Source organism: Talpa europaea (assembly GCF_964194135.1).
Source record: "Talpa europaea genome assembly, chromosome: 3".
NCBI lineage: Eukaryota > Metazoa > Chordata > Mammalia > Eulipotyphla > Talpidae > Talpa > Talpa europaea.
In genome coordinates this window covers 92,496,051-92,510,271 of record NC_140069.1, presented here as the reverse complement: position 1 = coordinate 92,510,271, position 14,221 = coordinate 92,496,051, and positions in this window count along the sequence as shown.

Here is a 14,221-nt window from a genome sequence, read left to right as displayed (position 1 = left end):
ATGGAGAAATGTGAATAGATTTCACAGATACTTGAGAATTCTTGGAATATGGAGGATATTTTTGGCAGTGAGGGAACAACATGTGTCAAAACTATAAAAATAGTTTTCAGGACTGTGACTGGCCATGTGATAATGGCTTGTAGTGGTATGGGAGAAATTGTTCGTTTAGCTTTGAATTTCCTTTGTTTGAGTCATCTTTGAGATATTTAAAAGAAGATGTCAAGTAGACAATAGGATATGCTAGTTTGTAACTCAAAGGAGACATATAAGCTGGAGGCATACATTCAGAAAATATTTGCATGTAGGTGAAAAAGAAGATATTAATCAGATTAAAGTGAATACAGAGCTGAACTGGTGATGAAGAAATGACATTAGCAAACACTTTTTTTTTAATAGTTTAGTTGTGAGAGACACATAGGAACATAGCTAGGGGAATGGAGAGTTAAATCAGGAGTTTGTGTGTTTTCTTGAAATGGGCAATACTTAAGCAGTTGGGGGAGGAAGTGTACAGGAGAGAGATTGCAATTAGCCCATTAGCCATGCAAGTAAGACTAGGAGTGGTAAAGGAACAATAGCTATTAAAAATATTCAAAGTAGGAGGAAATGAGTGCCAAAGCAGAAATGGGGAATTATGACTTTAGTAGATTAGATAACAGCATAATCGTTTCTAGTGCTTTACTGTTCAAAATAATCCACAAGTTGTGAAAAATGCAGTGAAAAATGAAAGTTGTGAAAAATGCAAAAAATGTCTCAGTGTCCTTACTGAGTTAGAATCTGAATTTAACAAGATCTTCCAGGTGAGTTAGGAGCACATTTTGAGAAGCAGTGAAAATTTTGAGAAGCACTGCTCTACAAGGTTGGTGGAATGGAGAATGGTTGGTAAGATATAGGTAGCTAGTAATTTTGCACAGAATGATAAAGAGGTGATGAGGAGGTTAGTCTAGTATGAGCTACAGAGCAACAACTCTGCACAGTTGAGGTTTTTGTTCTATTTTAAGTTTACAAGTGTATAAAGTTAAAGTGATCTGGGAAGTGGTGACAGGTAACTAGGTGGATATTAACTCTGTACCTTGAATGTGTGATGAGAGAAAAATTAGGAACCCACTTGAGAGTACTGTTAGGAAAATGATAGCTTTAGGGAAAGCCAGCTTTCAATTTAAGATAAAAGATGGTGTAAATTTCCAAAGAAAATTGCATACAGGGGAGTTTTGCTGTTTATGGATTACCAATCCAGGGATAGTCAACTATCTCTACCTTACCTTATCTTTCATCTCTGTATTCTTATCTATAGCCATTCTACTTAACATACATAAACAAATCATTTCCTCCTTGCACAGGAACTTTAAGGGTAAAAAAAATGAATGTCAAAACATAATTTCAGGATTATGTAATATAAAGCTCCTTTGAATCAATATTTGATGATTTTTTAAGAAGTTCACCCTTTTAAAAGTTTTTAGTTGTAACTGTCTTATTTTCTCCTACTTCCACACCCTTATTTCCTGTTTGAATTTAGGATTTTCATTGTCCAAAATCATTTCTGTATTATAATTTTATCTATATTGTCAATACTTTACAAGTTTAGTTAAGTAAAGGATCTTTGTATAGACAAGATTAAAATTGTATAGTAATAGTTTTAGGAATGCGTTTACAAATTGCAGCTCTTTTAGAATAAAGGAAAATAACTACAATGGATGCTTATTCTATCCAGTCACAAGTGCATGCATTCATTCAATTCATTCAGCAAGGTTTCTGCTCTTTTACCAGATACTGTCATTACTGTAACACCAGACAATCCTATCCTCTTAGCACTTAACATTCTGCTGGAAAAGAATTAATGAAGTGTGTTACAAATAAATGTATAATGGCAACTGCAATAAGTGTGAAATGAGTTTTCTGAGGCTGTTTAATAGGTAGTGAACTTGGGCTTGATTAGGGGAGATTGCTCCAAAGCAGCTGAGCTGAATTCGAGACAGGTAGGCATTTTCTAAGTCAAGAGGGGAAGGAAGGGCATTTCATACAGACAAAACATTTATCATAATTTTTACCTCTTCATTTCTGTGGCAACATATCCCAGGCCCTCAGTATGCTCTATTTCATTCATATTCTGCTTTTATAGCTTAGATCACCCATTATCCTTATATCAAATATTTTAGAAAACAAAGTCCATGCTTCCCAAACTGTATTGAGGGAGCCTGAGGGCACCATTACAAACTTGAAGGGGCACTACCACCAGGAGATACTCTAAGGTTTCAAGGCCAACACAGTGACATCAATTGCACACCATGCAAACCACAAACTCCAGGTAGCTCAGAACTTCTAATTAAATTGTACTCATTCCTTTTAAGCTCATCTTATCTTCATGATACTGGGTTTTATAAGTTGCTGTTGTAGAATGCAAAACTACAGGAAAATGACAATTTTCCTATTATTTAGGGTGGATTATTTCTATTAGGGATACTTTTTTGTTGTAGGAAACATCAAAATTTTAACACATGAAAAAACATTATTAAAATATTAACATGTAATAGATTTAGATTTTGATTTTTTGCTATCTCAACCTTTTCATATAAATGAGAAATGTGATTGTGGGAAAGGTGATGAGAATGCTTACTGTTTCATACGCTAAGATTCATATCTGATTTAGTAAACATTAAATAACATGTATAATATTTTTGCTTAAAGCTATGTAACTTTAGAGTTAAATACAATGTATTTAAGAGTTACATAACAACACATTTTTTATGTTTCTCAAATCATGATAGAGAAGAAATCAAATATATTTTTATAAACAAAATTACATTAATATGATAAAAAAGATAAAGGTGATGCAAATTATTGTGACACTCTGACCTAAAATCTGTAATTTAGATGTCCTACATTTTAAAAGACTAGCACAAGAGAAAGCCTATTTAAAAAAAAAGATGTATTCTTTTTTGAAAATGTTTACTCAAAGTCAAGACATGAATCCTCAAGTTTTGTAGTATGTGGAACTTTAAAAAATACCGATAATGAAGGGCAAGACCCTATATTCTAAATCATGAGGAGTGTTGTAAACTAATGTTACCTCAGTAAAAAATATTTAAAAATTAAAGTGTTCTTTGTTGAAAACATAGAATAATTACTGATATCTAGGGTCCCCTTTCAGAAAATTTTAAGTAGTTGATCTAGGTTGTAGCTTGGGCATCAGGAATTTTAGAGGTTAATAGCTATATTGAGGCTATGTAGGAAAAGCTGCTTATTCTCAGGAAACATATGCTACAACATATAAGTATGGAATGTCCTGGTGTCTGCAGTTTAGAATGATCTGGCCTTAAAAATAAATTAGTATATATATTTATAAATAAACACACTTTTGAAGGGTAAGTTGGTGTTTGTTGCATTGTTATTTCTACTTTTCCATCTGAAAAATTTTCACAATAAAACAAAAAATAAAGAGTAAAAGTAAAACATAAGTATTTACCCTCCAGTTTAAAATTCATATATTAAATAACTACTTGAAACCTGACAACTGTTTGAGTGAGAGGTGAGACCAGGACTGATATATTAATTACTCAGCAATTACATAAGATAAAGCTATAGAACTTGCTCTCTCCTTTAATATTCCAGGAAACAGATGGAAGATAAATGAAAGAAGAGACAAGTGAAATATTTGCGCGTCTTCAGTCTGAGGACAAACTTAGTTTCCATTTTATGAGCTAAAAAATATATGTGTAATTAGTTGTGTATTTTCATTTTGCTGTATTCACCAGTCAAAAATTATTCATTTTGCTGTATTCACCAGTCAGCAATAAATACTAAAGTGCTAATAGTTTCTAATAACTTAAAATACATTTCACTTTTTCTTATAGAGTAAACTGAAATTATTTCTCCACCTTTTGGAATATACTTTATTATCGATTAATATGCAGTATTTATAGCTGTAAGGAATGCGGCTGAAATACAATTTTTTAACCACTTGGGGAAAATGCTAATTTGTATCCCAGGTTAGTTACATATTTTCACATTAATGCTATGCTAAACATGTACCAAATGTACTGTTCTTAGGACCTTCCTCAAGTGAACCCTATAACAAGCATCAGAAAAATCTGCTATTACCTGATTGGTAAGTTGATACTGATAAAAGAGATCCAGTTACATAATTAATTGAGGGGATGTGGCTGAGGGTGGAATGTCCTGTATAAACAGCATGTTCTCCACCCTTCCCTCCTAAGGCATGGTATAAGAATTTCCCTAATAAAACTTTAGTTGAGTTACTTTCCTGCCTGAACATAGATGGAGTTCCCATCTGCCTTTAGAGAGGCAAGGCCTAATGGCAATGCATTAGGATTCAATTTATTTCCAGTTTTTTAACAAATGTCTTACATTTTTGTAGTTACTGCTTTGCGTGGACTCCATTCTAGATATATGAATCTATAAACAATCATATAAAACAAGTGTGTTTATTAAGATGAGCATGAAAATCTAATAATTATCTTGAAGTACACTGGCCCTTAAAAGATTAACAACTAGATTAGCTTATAAGGTGAACAATCTTATCTAGATTCTTCAGAAGCCAAGCTTTCAAATATTTATTATATTTTCCACATTTACTTATTTAAGCTAGAATTTTTTTTTTAATAGAGGCATGTTTTATTTATTTATTTATTTATTTATTTATTTATTGTTTGTTTGTTTATACATGCACTGGGTACAGTCAGAAGCGCGGGAGGGTGAGAGAATTCACCAGAGCCAGAGCAGGGAGCAGAGCAGGCAGAAGGACCGAAGTACACTGCTGAGGGGAGCAGCGGGCGGCAGGAGAGGTCTGTGCGCCATGTGGGACCCTCCTCTGGTGGCCGGGGAGCAGCCGGGGATCAAACCGGCGCCGCAGAGGCTGCGGGCAGCTTCACAACCCAGCGCTCAACTGCTGCACCACCGGGGAGGCCCTTCAGCTAGAATTTTTAAAGGGCTCAGATTTATGACAATTTTTTTTTTTCATGATTCTTAGAAGCAAATCACAACTTCCACCATCACTATCACCAACAAAAAGTCAACAAATACCTATATTAGCAAGAACATCAATGTGAATCTTGCTAGAGTGCTTTGACTGTACACAGAAACTATATGAAAGGCATCAAATGCAATCTTTGAATGTTCTTAAACAACTCAAGTTAACTGTTAACTTCAGCAAGAACTGATTTTTTTCTGCAGAAACATGAACTTAATGCCTTCTTTTAATTTTAACATAGTATTGTTAATAAGTCTAAACAAAAATTTGTAATTTATATTCTTTTCATGTATAGAGAAGGGATTTCTGCACTTAGATCACTGGATATGTATGTAAAAATATGTTCCCAACGTTGTTTTAAAAAGCATTTGGAATGAAAGTTATTGTTAATTGATATTACTAATGCATTAAAAATTTTCCAAGTCATTCAAATATTTTATTGTATAGTCTATATTGTTTTTAATGCTGAAATACCAATTTAGGAAAATCTCCCTGAGAACTTGCATCTTATTTTTCTTTTCATGTGTGATTAATTCAAGCGCATTTAATATTTCCTTTTTGAATGTTTTCTCTGTATATGGGTAGTAGAAGACACATATTACATTAAAATAAGGTACAAATACTGCCATACTGGTAAGTATTAACAAGCAGAGGGAAGGCTACTGATGCAATTTCTAATAATGTTCTTTCACCATTTAAAAAGGTTTGTGTTATTGACGTTAAATGGATTAAATAGCAGCCTGCTGAGAAAAATACTCAAAGGTATTAAACCCTTGCAATGTTGGTTTAACTGTAAGTACTGTAAAATAAGATTAATCTGAGTTTGGAAGGAGAACTAGGTTTGACATAAGACTAAAAGGTAACAATATTCACAAGGCCTGCATTAAAGCTTCAGTGAAAAAAATATAATTAGCACAAGATTTGAGAATATGTCTCCTTTGGCAAATGTCTTCAGAGAGTAGCAATCAGTGCTGTAAATGGATGTAGTGGAAAGAGCACTGGGCAAGTGGCCAAAATCTTGGGATTCAAGGTCATTGCTCCAGCACTGGCTAGTTCTATGATGTTGGATAAGAGATTTCTAAAGTCTTTGAATCACAGAGTGATGGCCAATTGATAACAGTTCCCTACTTTATATAGTATTTCTATACTGCAGAGACTGAAAAGCTGAAAACTGCCTTTGCCAGATTCCTGTATAATTGAAATTGTAAATGTAAATTAGGTCCAGCCAATTAGATGCACTTGTTGAGATTTGGAAGGCAGAAGTCAGCTGAAGGTCATCTTCCTGCTGCTTTGCATTGTTTTCTGCTAATAATGGAGATTGTGAAGACTTGATTTTTGTGCCTTATGTCCCAGCATCCAAGTTCTAGTTTCATAGGTTTTTTATTTTTTATGTATATAAATTTTTTTTTAATTTTTATTTCCCCATACAATTGTGACCCCCTTATTTTGACCACAATCCATCCCCTCCCCACCCCCAACCCCCTATAAAGTGTCTGGTTCATAGTTGTTTGTTGATTTTGATGTTCACTTTCTTATTCTTTTTCCTGGTCCCTTATTTAAGTTCTCTAGATTCATGCTATGAGTGAGACCATCTGGTATTTTTCTTTTTCTTTCTGGCTTAATTCGCTGAGCATGATATCTTCCAGCGCCATCCATATTGCTGCAAATTGCATGTGTTTATCTTTTTTGGATGCTGAGTAATATTCCATGGTGTATATGTACCACATCTTCTTGATCCAGTCATCTATTTTTGGGCATTTGGGTTGTTTCCAAAGCTTAGCTCGCCCTCTAGTTTCATAGGTTTTGACAGCCTATTGCAATGTTGGTTTCCTAATCCCTTCCTTGTAGTTACATTGTACTTTTATAACTCAATAAACTATCTAGTGAGTTCTGGATTCCTCACCTTTCTGAATGAAGAAGTGGTAGTTCACCTTATTGGTCAGTTCTGAAAAGTTCCTGGATGCTTAACCTCTCGCCTCCTCCCTGCAATTCCAGTATTTTTATATGCTTCTTATTCCCCATATTAAATTTATATCTTCCTAAAGCACCTGGGACTTATCTTCCTGTACATAACCCTGGTTGATGCACACCTGTGCAAATTACATTCATGCCTTTCAGGGTCATTGTGAACCTCAAACCTATGTATATTTAATATGGTTTTATCCTTTTAAAGGTTCCTGGTATGGGGCATCCCTGGAGTCACAGAGGTTAAAGTCTCATCACTATCAAGCTATCATCAGCCACCACAGCATGAGATTGATACCCAGCCAGGGAGCTGACCCACATGGCACAGCAGACCTCTTCTGCCTTGCCTGCTGCTCCCCTTAGCAGTGTATTTCAGTAAATCACTCTGTCTCTGGTGAATCCTCTCACCCCCACACCTTTGGCCTAGATCCCAGTTCTTGTATGCATAAATAAAATAAATCCTTTTTTGAAAAAGATTCCTGGTATGACAAGCAGCTGTCAAAATTACATTATGGTATTTTCCTGTCATTAATTTTACTCAAGTAATGGTGGACTAAACACACTTTCTAAAGTAATGGTTCTTTTGAACAAATACTACAAAACAAGCAACTGCATATTGAATAGGAGTCATTCCATTGGCTTTTTTTCTTAAGATTTCTTTCAAAATTGTATCTCCATAATTTTGATACCTCAGGTCTCTAATTCCTTCGGACCTCAACTATCATATACACTATCCCATTCTCCTCAATAGAATCCAAAAAAACAATTACACTGAGTACTCAATTATTTTGTAGTTTTAAATTCTCATATAATTATTAAATATTGGAAATAATCAACTACATCAAATTTTCTAGTGCGCTGTGGATAAAGGCTTATTTATTTACATCCTTACAAAATTATATCATATAACATTATTTTCATGATTTCATCAATCATTTTCTTATTGACCTTAGTAAAATATTCCTTAATAAAAGTTTTCAATTTATAGATTTACCTTGAATTTCTCCATCCCATCTCCATCCCATCTCCTATCACAAACTTTGTTCTGAAAACACTCTGCTCTCGATACACACTCCACGTCCTTCCAAAGAACCTGTAATTTCTCCTTGTCCAATAAATCAACTTTAAATATCCACCCCAAGATATCCCATCAACTAACCTGACTTTACTTTCTTATGTAATCATATCTTCAGCATTTCTTAACATATGCCATCCACTTCAATCACACTGATTTTCTTATGAGTTTCTGAAATGTCAAGTTCAATTATCTTTTTTCATCCTAACGATTATATTCATGTTATCTTAATTATTGGTTTGGTTGATCTTATTTTTTCTCAACTACATTATCTTTTCTTCAGATCTTAATAAATTTAGGTTATTTTAACTCAAGATGATCTATAATTATCTAAACTATAGGCTGAAACCAGGTCATTATTGGTACAGTATAATACTCATTTGAAAACACATAAAAAATGCATTTACTCAACAAATACTAAAGTACCTAAAGTGCACTGAATACAGAAGGAAGCATAAAGAAAAGAACATAGTTCTGCCCTTGCTTTCAGAAAATGTATTGGGTAGGCAAGGTAGAAGAGAAGAGAAGATGGAGTATGATGAAGATTATGGTAAGTAGAGGTTCTCTGACCACACATAAAAAGGACACCTAACCTATAAAATTAAATGCTCACCACTAGTCAGAGGTTCTGAAATGACAAGCTTACTTCTAAAGCATAGGCACTACTCCAGCAAACAAGATTGGAGGGTGTTAGAGGAAATCTGGGGTTGGGCCTGAGGGAGTGAAAGTCTTGTTTATCGGGTATAAAGTTTCAAGATATAGGAAATATTTTGTTTAATTCCTTCAATTCTTCAGTTTTCTGCTGACATATTTAGCTCTGGTTTATATTTCATACAATTCTAGCTCTTAAAATCTAGCAAAATTACCTCAAACCAAAAAAAAAAAAAAAAAAAAAAGCTAGGAAAATTTTTGGAGTATTTCATAAACTATTATTTTTAAAATCTTCATGAAGGAGGTACTTTTCATTCTCTTTTGGGTTATATTCCTAAGAGTTTTCACATAAGGAACGGTCTCAGGAGAAGGGAACATGAGCTAAAAGAGGGTAGGAGGATCAGCTAAGCCGGAGTATGATCCAGGCTGCAGCTGGCTTTGGGCTCAACCTGCAGGCTACTGCTGAGCACGTATTGCCTTCTAGAGTTTGTCTTACTTGAGGTAAGAAGGCTGGTTGGTGGCAGCTCCACTTGGACAGTTACCTCTTGGATGTGGGGGCTGAGGGACATTTTAGGGAGAAGGAAGAAGCAGTGAGCCTTGCCAGTGGTCTCCAGACCATCCTGGGAAGGGGTGCAGCCACTGGTAAAAGGGATCTGGGGGTGCAACCACAGAACCCTCTACCCCTTATTTTGTACATGTTATGGAGTTGGAGTTCCAACAAAAAAGAACTTGTCAAATGTCATGGTGAATGATACTGCATCTGTTGGTGGCTATGATATTGCATACACACACACACACATCCAGGAGTGAAGCTGTACTTCTGAAATGTAAACTAATGGTAAATCAAAATTTAAAAAAAAACAACAAACCAACCCACAAATGCCTAGTATACCTTCCATGTATCATGAAACTTAGTTGGTTTTGATGAATTTTGGAAAAGTAATTTAGGGTGTATAGGAGTTATGTACTATATATCTAGCCTAAGTCTCATTTATGTGGTATGATGGCTTCGGTCTTGTTGAGGTTAGCCATTTCTTCTCAGTTTTATTATGCACTGAAACCCTGACCAAATAGACATAGTCAATAAATTGGAAAAGAACAATTAGCTTTTTTTTTTATATACAAAGCTTTAGTTTATTTCCTTTAGTTTTTGTTCCGATATTTCTTGTTTTTTTTTTTTCTTATTTCTTCTATTTTTCCTTTATTTTCTTTAATTTTTCCTCTCTTCTTTTCCTTCCTTATCTCCTTCCTTCTTTCTTTCCCAGTTATCATAGGACAGCCAAAGTTAAACACTGGGAAAATCAGAATTGCGGTCTTCTATTAATTTAATCTTTGGTATTTAGCTCTTCTGAGAAACTGAGTAACAATTACTGTGTTTCTTCATCAATAAATGATGAATTTGATGAATTTATAAAATTTTCTTTACAATGACATTCTTTAGAAAGATAAATGCCTTAGAGAGCCTAACAACCTTGGGAGCAGAATTTCCTAAAACTCTAGTACTTAGCAAACAAAGTTACTAACCTTTTTTGGTATGGGGTCAACTTGTCATCAAAACAAAATTATTATTGTATTCTCCTTTGGTCAAGGACATATTAAACATTTAGTGCAGCATGCACATCATTCAGGAATGCAGAACCACAATTAGCCATATATTCTTATGACATAAGGTGACTTTTACAATGTGCTGTGTGATGGGTTGAAAATTAAATGTCCATGATCATATACCGCACCCGCGGAAAGATTAGAGGTTGGCATAATTTAGCTCAAATAACTTATTTTTGCTACAGGTAGTGGCTCTGTAGACAATGACATGAAACTCTGACATGATATCATTGTGGTTTTTTTTATGTCTGTGTATGATGTGGTAACCAATGTTAGTCACAATGGTAATTCAGTAATTGGTTTACTCAGTTGTTGGATAAGGTGCTGTGTCCATTCCTAGGCCAATGACCTGCCTCACAAGGAGAACAAACACTTTGGGGCAGTCACTTTAGCACCAACTGCACTAGTCACGAAGATGTGTATAAAATGGTTCACTGTCTTTCTTTTGAGTTATTAGCTCTGTAAGCAGCATTCTGATAATTTTAAACACATTTTTCTCACTATACATGTATCTTATAGAAACTACAATTATTTTCAATTCTCAAAAATGAATGAAAACCATCTATTCTGTTTAATCCTTTAAAAATAAAAAGTAGTGTTTATTGCATATAGGCCCAGAGCATTTTAGACTTTTTCCATTTAGTCTTACAATCACCTCATGAAACAGGTGTTTTTTAAAGAACGGAAATAAAACTCACTATTTTAAAGTATACAATTCAGTGTCATTTAATGTCGCTTACAAGGTTATGAGACTATTAATACCAATTCCAGAACAGTTTCATACCCCCAAAAAAATCTCAATCTCATTAGTGATAACTGTCCACCCTCCCGTCACCTCTAAAAAACCATTAATTTACTTTCTGTCTTTATAGATTTGCTTATTCTGAACATTACATATTAAATGGAATCATACATTATATAGGCTTTTGGATTAGTGGTTTTCATTTAGCATAATGTTTTCAAGGTTCATTCATTTTTGTGACTGAATAAAATATAGCATTGTCTTTACATATCACATTTGGTTTCTCCATTTATCAGTTTTTGGGTAGTGGGTTGCTTCCATTTCTTGGTTATTTTGAATAATGCTACTATGAACATTCATGTACAAGTTTCTGTGTGGGTATGTTTTCATTTCTCTTGGCTATATAACTAGGAGTAAAATTGCTGGGACAGATCACATAGTAACCCTATGTTTAATTTTTTGAGGAACTGCCAAACTGTTTTGCAAGTGCTTACACCATTTTATGTTTCTGCCAGTAATGTATGAGGGTTCCTAATCTTCCACATCTTCCCCAACACTTTTATTGTTCTTTTTTTATGATAGCCTTTTCAGTAGGTATGAAGTAATATTTCATTGTCACTTTCACTTAGGTATCCCCATGAGTAATAATGTTGAACATCTTTTTATGTTTTTATCGGCCATTTGTAAAACTTCAGAGAAATTTTTTTATTTTGAATTTTGTTATTGCATTGTTGTATTATAGGATTTCTTTATATATCCTGATTACTGTGAGAATATATGATTTGCCAACAATCCTTTCTTCCTGTAAGTTGTCCTTTCTCTTTCTTGGTAGTGTCCTTTAATGCACAAAAATTTTTAATTTTGATGAAGTCCAATTAGTGTATTTTTTCTTTTGCTGCTTGTGCCTTTGTTGTCATATCTAATAAACCATTGCAGAATCCAAGGTCATAAAAATTTTCTTCTGAAATGTATAGCTTTTGATGCTGCATTTACATAGTTGATCTACTTCAGTTCATTTTTGTACATGTGAGGTAAGGATCCAATTTCATTCTTTTGCATTTGGATATCCATGTGTCCTGACACTTTGCATGAAAAGACTCCTTTACCCCACTGAACTGTGCTGGCAACCTCCCTCCATCAATCACTGTCATCATCATTTTAAATATTTTCAAGGGCTTTCTCATACTACTTCTAAGTCATCCTTGGGCTTTTTACTTACATTTCCAAAGTCCCATTTCTTGAACAGTTTTTATAACAAGGAAATATCATACATTTAAATCCTCTCATAAAATTCAACTTCCCCTTCAGTTTTCTGTCAGCTTGTCAGAGTTAAACGCAAACTTCTAGGGGCCTCCCTGATGGCACAAGGGGTTAAGACTCAACCTATGAAGCTATCCACAGCAATTGCAGCACAAGTTCGATCCCCAGCCAGGGAGCTACCCAAGTGGCACAGCAGACCTCTCCTGACTCACCCTCTGTTGCCCTCAGCAGTGTATTTCAGTCAGTCTGCCTGTTCTATTCCCCACCCTGTCTCTGGGGAATCCTCTTACCCCCTCCCCCTGCACCCCTAGCCTGTACCCCAGTTCTTGTATGTATAAAGAAATCTTTAAAAAAATAAATGCAAACTTCTAGACAATAATGTGATATGTTTAAATAAAAAATTTAAAAGATACCTGTATTTTGTGGATCACTATATAATTTTTTTTACTTTTTTATTTTTTATTTTATTTTCTTGATTTAATTTTTTATTTATTTAAATATTTTATTTTATATAATTCTTACATCTTTTTTCATCTTTGCACAATGTATGCATTTTCATTTTGGTTATATTCCCCATACAATTGCACCTCCCCCCTTATTTTGATAGTGAAGGCAAAGATAAACAGCTGGGGCTACATCAAATTAAAGAGCTTCTGCACAACAAAAGAGACAATAACCAAAACAAAGAGAAACCCCACTGACTGGGAGAACATTTTTGCACACAACACTAATGATAAAGGACTGATCACAAAAATCTACAAAGAGCTGATGAGACTCAACAAAAACAAAGAAAATAATCCAGTCAAAAAATGGGCAGAAGAGCTAAAAAGAAACTTCTCTGAAGAAGAAATGCAAATGGCCAACAGGCATATGAAAAAATGTTCAACATCACTTGCAATCAGGGAAATGCAAATCAAAACTACCATGAGATACCATCTTACACCAGTGAGAATGGCACATATTAAAAAAACTAGCAACAACAAATGTTGGCAAGGATATGGAGAAAAAGGAACTCTCCTGCACTGCTGGTGGGAGTGCAAACTGGTCCAACCACTATGGAGAGCTGTGTGGAGATGTCTTGAACTACTAAACATAGAGCTTCCATATGATCCAGCAATTCCACTCCTAGGTATGTACCCAAATGGCACAGAAAGAGTAATTCCAAAGGGCACCTGCACGCCTATGTTTATAGCAGCACTATTTACAATAGCTAAGCTTTGGAAACAACCCAAATGCCCAAAAATAGATGACTGGATCAAGAAGATGTGGTACATATACACAATGGAATATTACTCAGCAATCAAAAAAGATAAACACATGCAGTTTGCAGCAACATGGATGGCACTGGAAGGGATCATGCTCAGCGAAATAAGTCAGAAAGAAAAAGAAAAATACCGGATGGTCTCACTCATAGCAGGAATTTAGAAAACCTAAATAAGAGTTCAGGGAAAAGACTAATCAATACAAAGTAAAAATGAAAATCCAACAAGAAACTATGAACCAGGGCGGGGAAAGGAAGGACTAGAGTCATTTATATCATTTAAATTACATAAGTGTACAGGAAAAATGCCTATATCGAAGGTATGGTCTATTGAGCTTTCCTCTCTACATAAAAATATTCAACCTCACAGACAGATTAAGAGTGACTATCATTCATTCTACAAACTTTTCATGAATACCTGCCACTGTACTAGCATTACTGATACTAGAAAAATTAACAGTGTTCTGAACAGATGATTACATACAAAGCTGGCAATAAGGGTATAAATACAGATGAGTGAGCAACTAATTTTGCCTCTTGTTGTTAATTAGCAAGTGACATTCATAGCAAGGTCTTGAAAATAAAACTCTTTTAAGAAGACAGGAGGGAGGGCAAATGATTTTCCAGCCTGTTGGATGAGAGATACAGGCAGGGAACTGAAAGGAGAGCATGATAAGA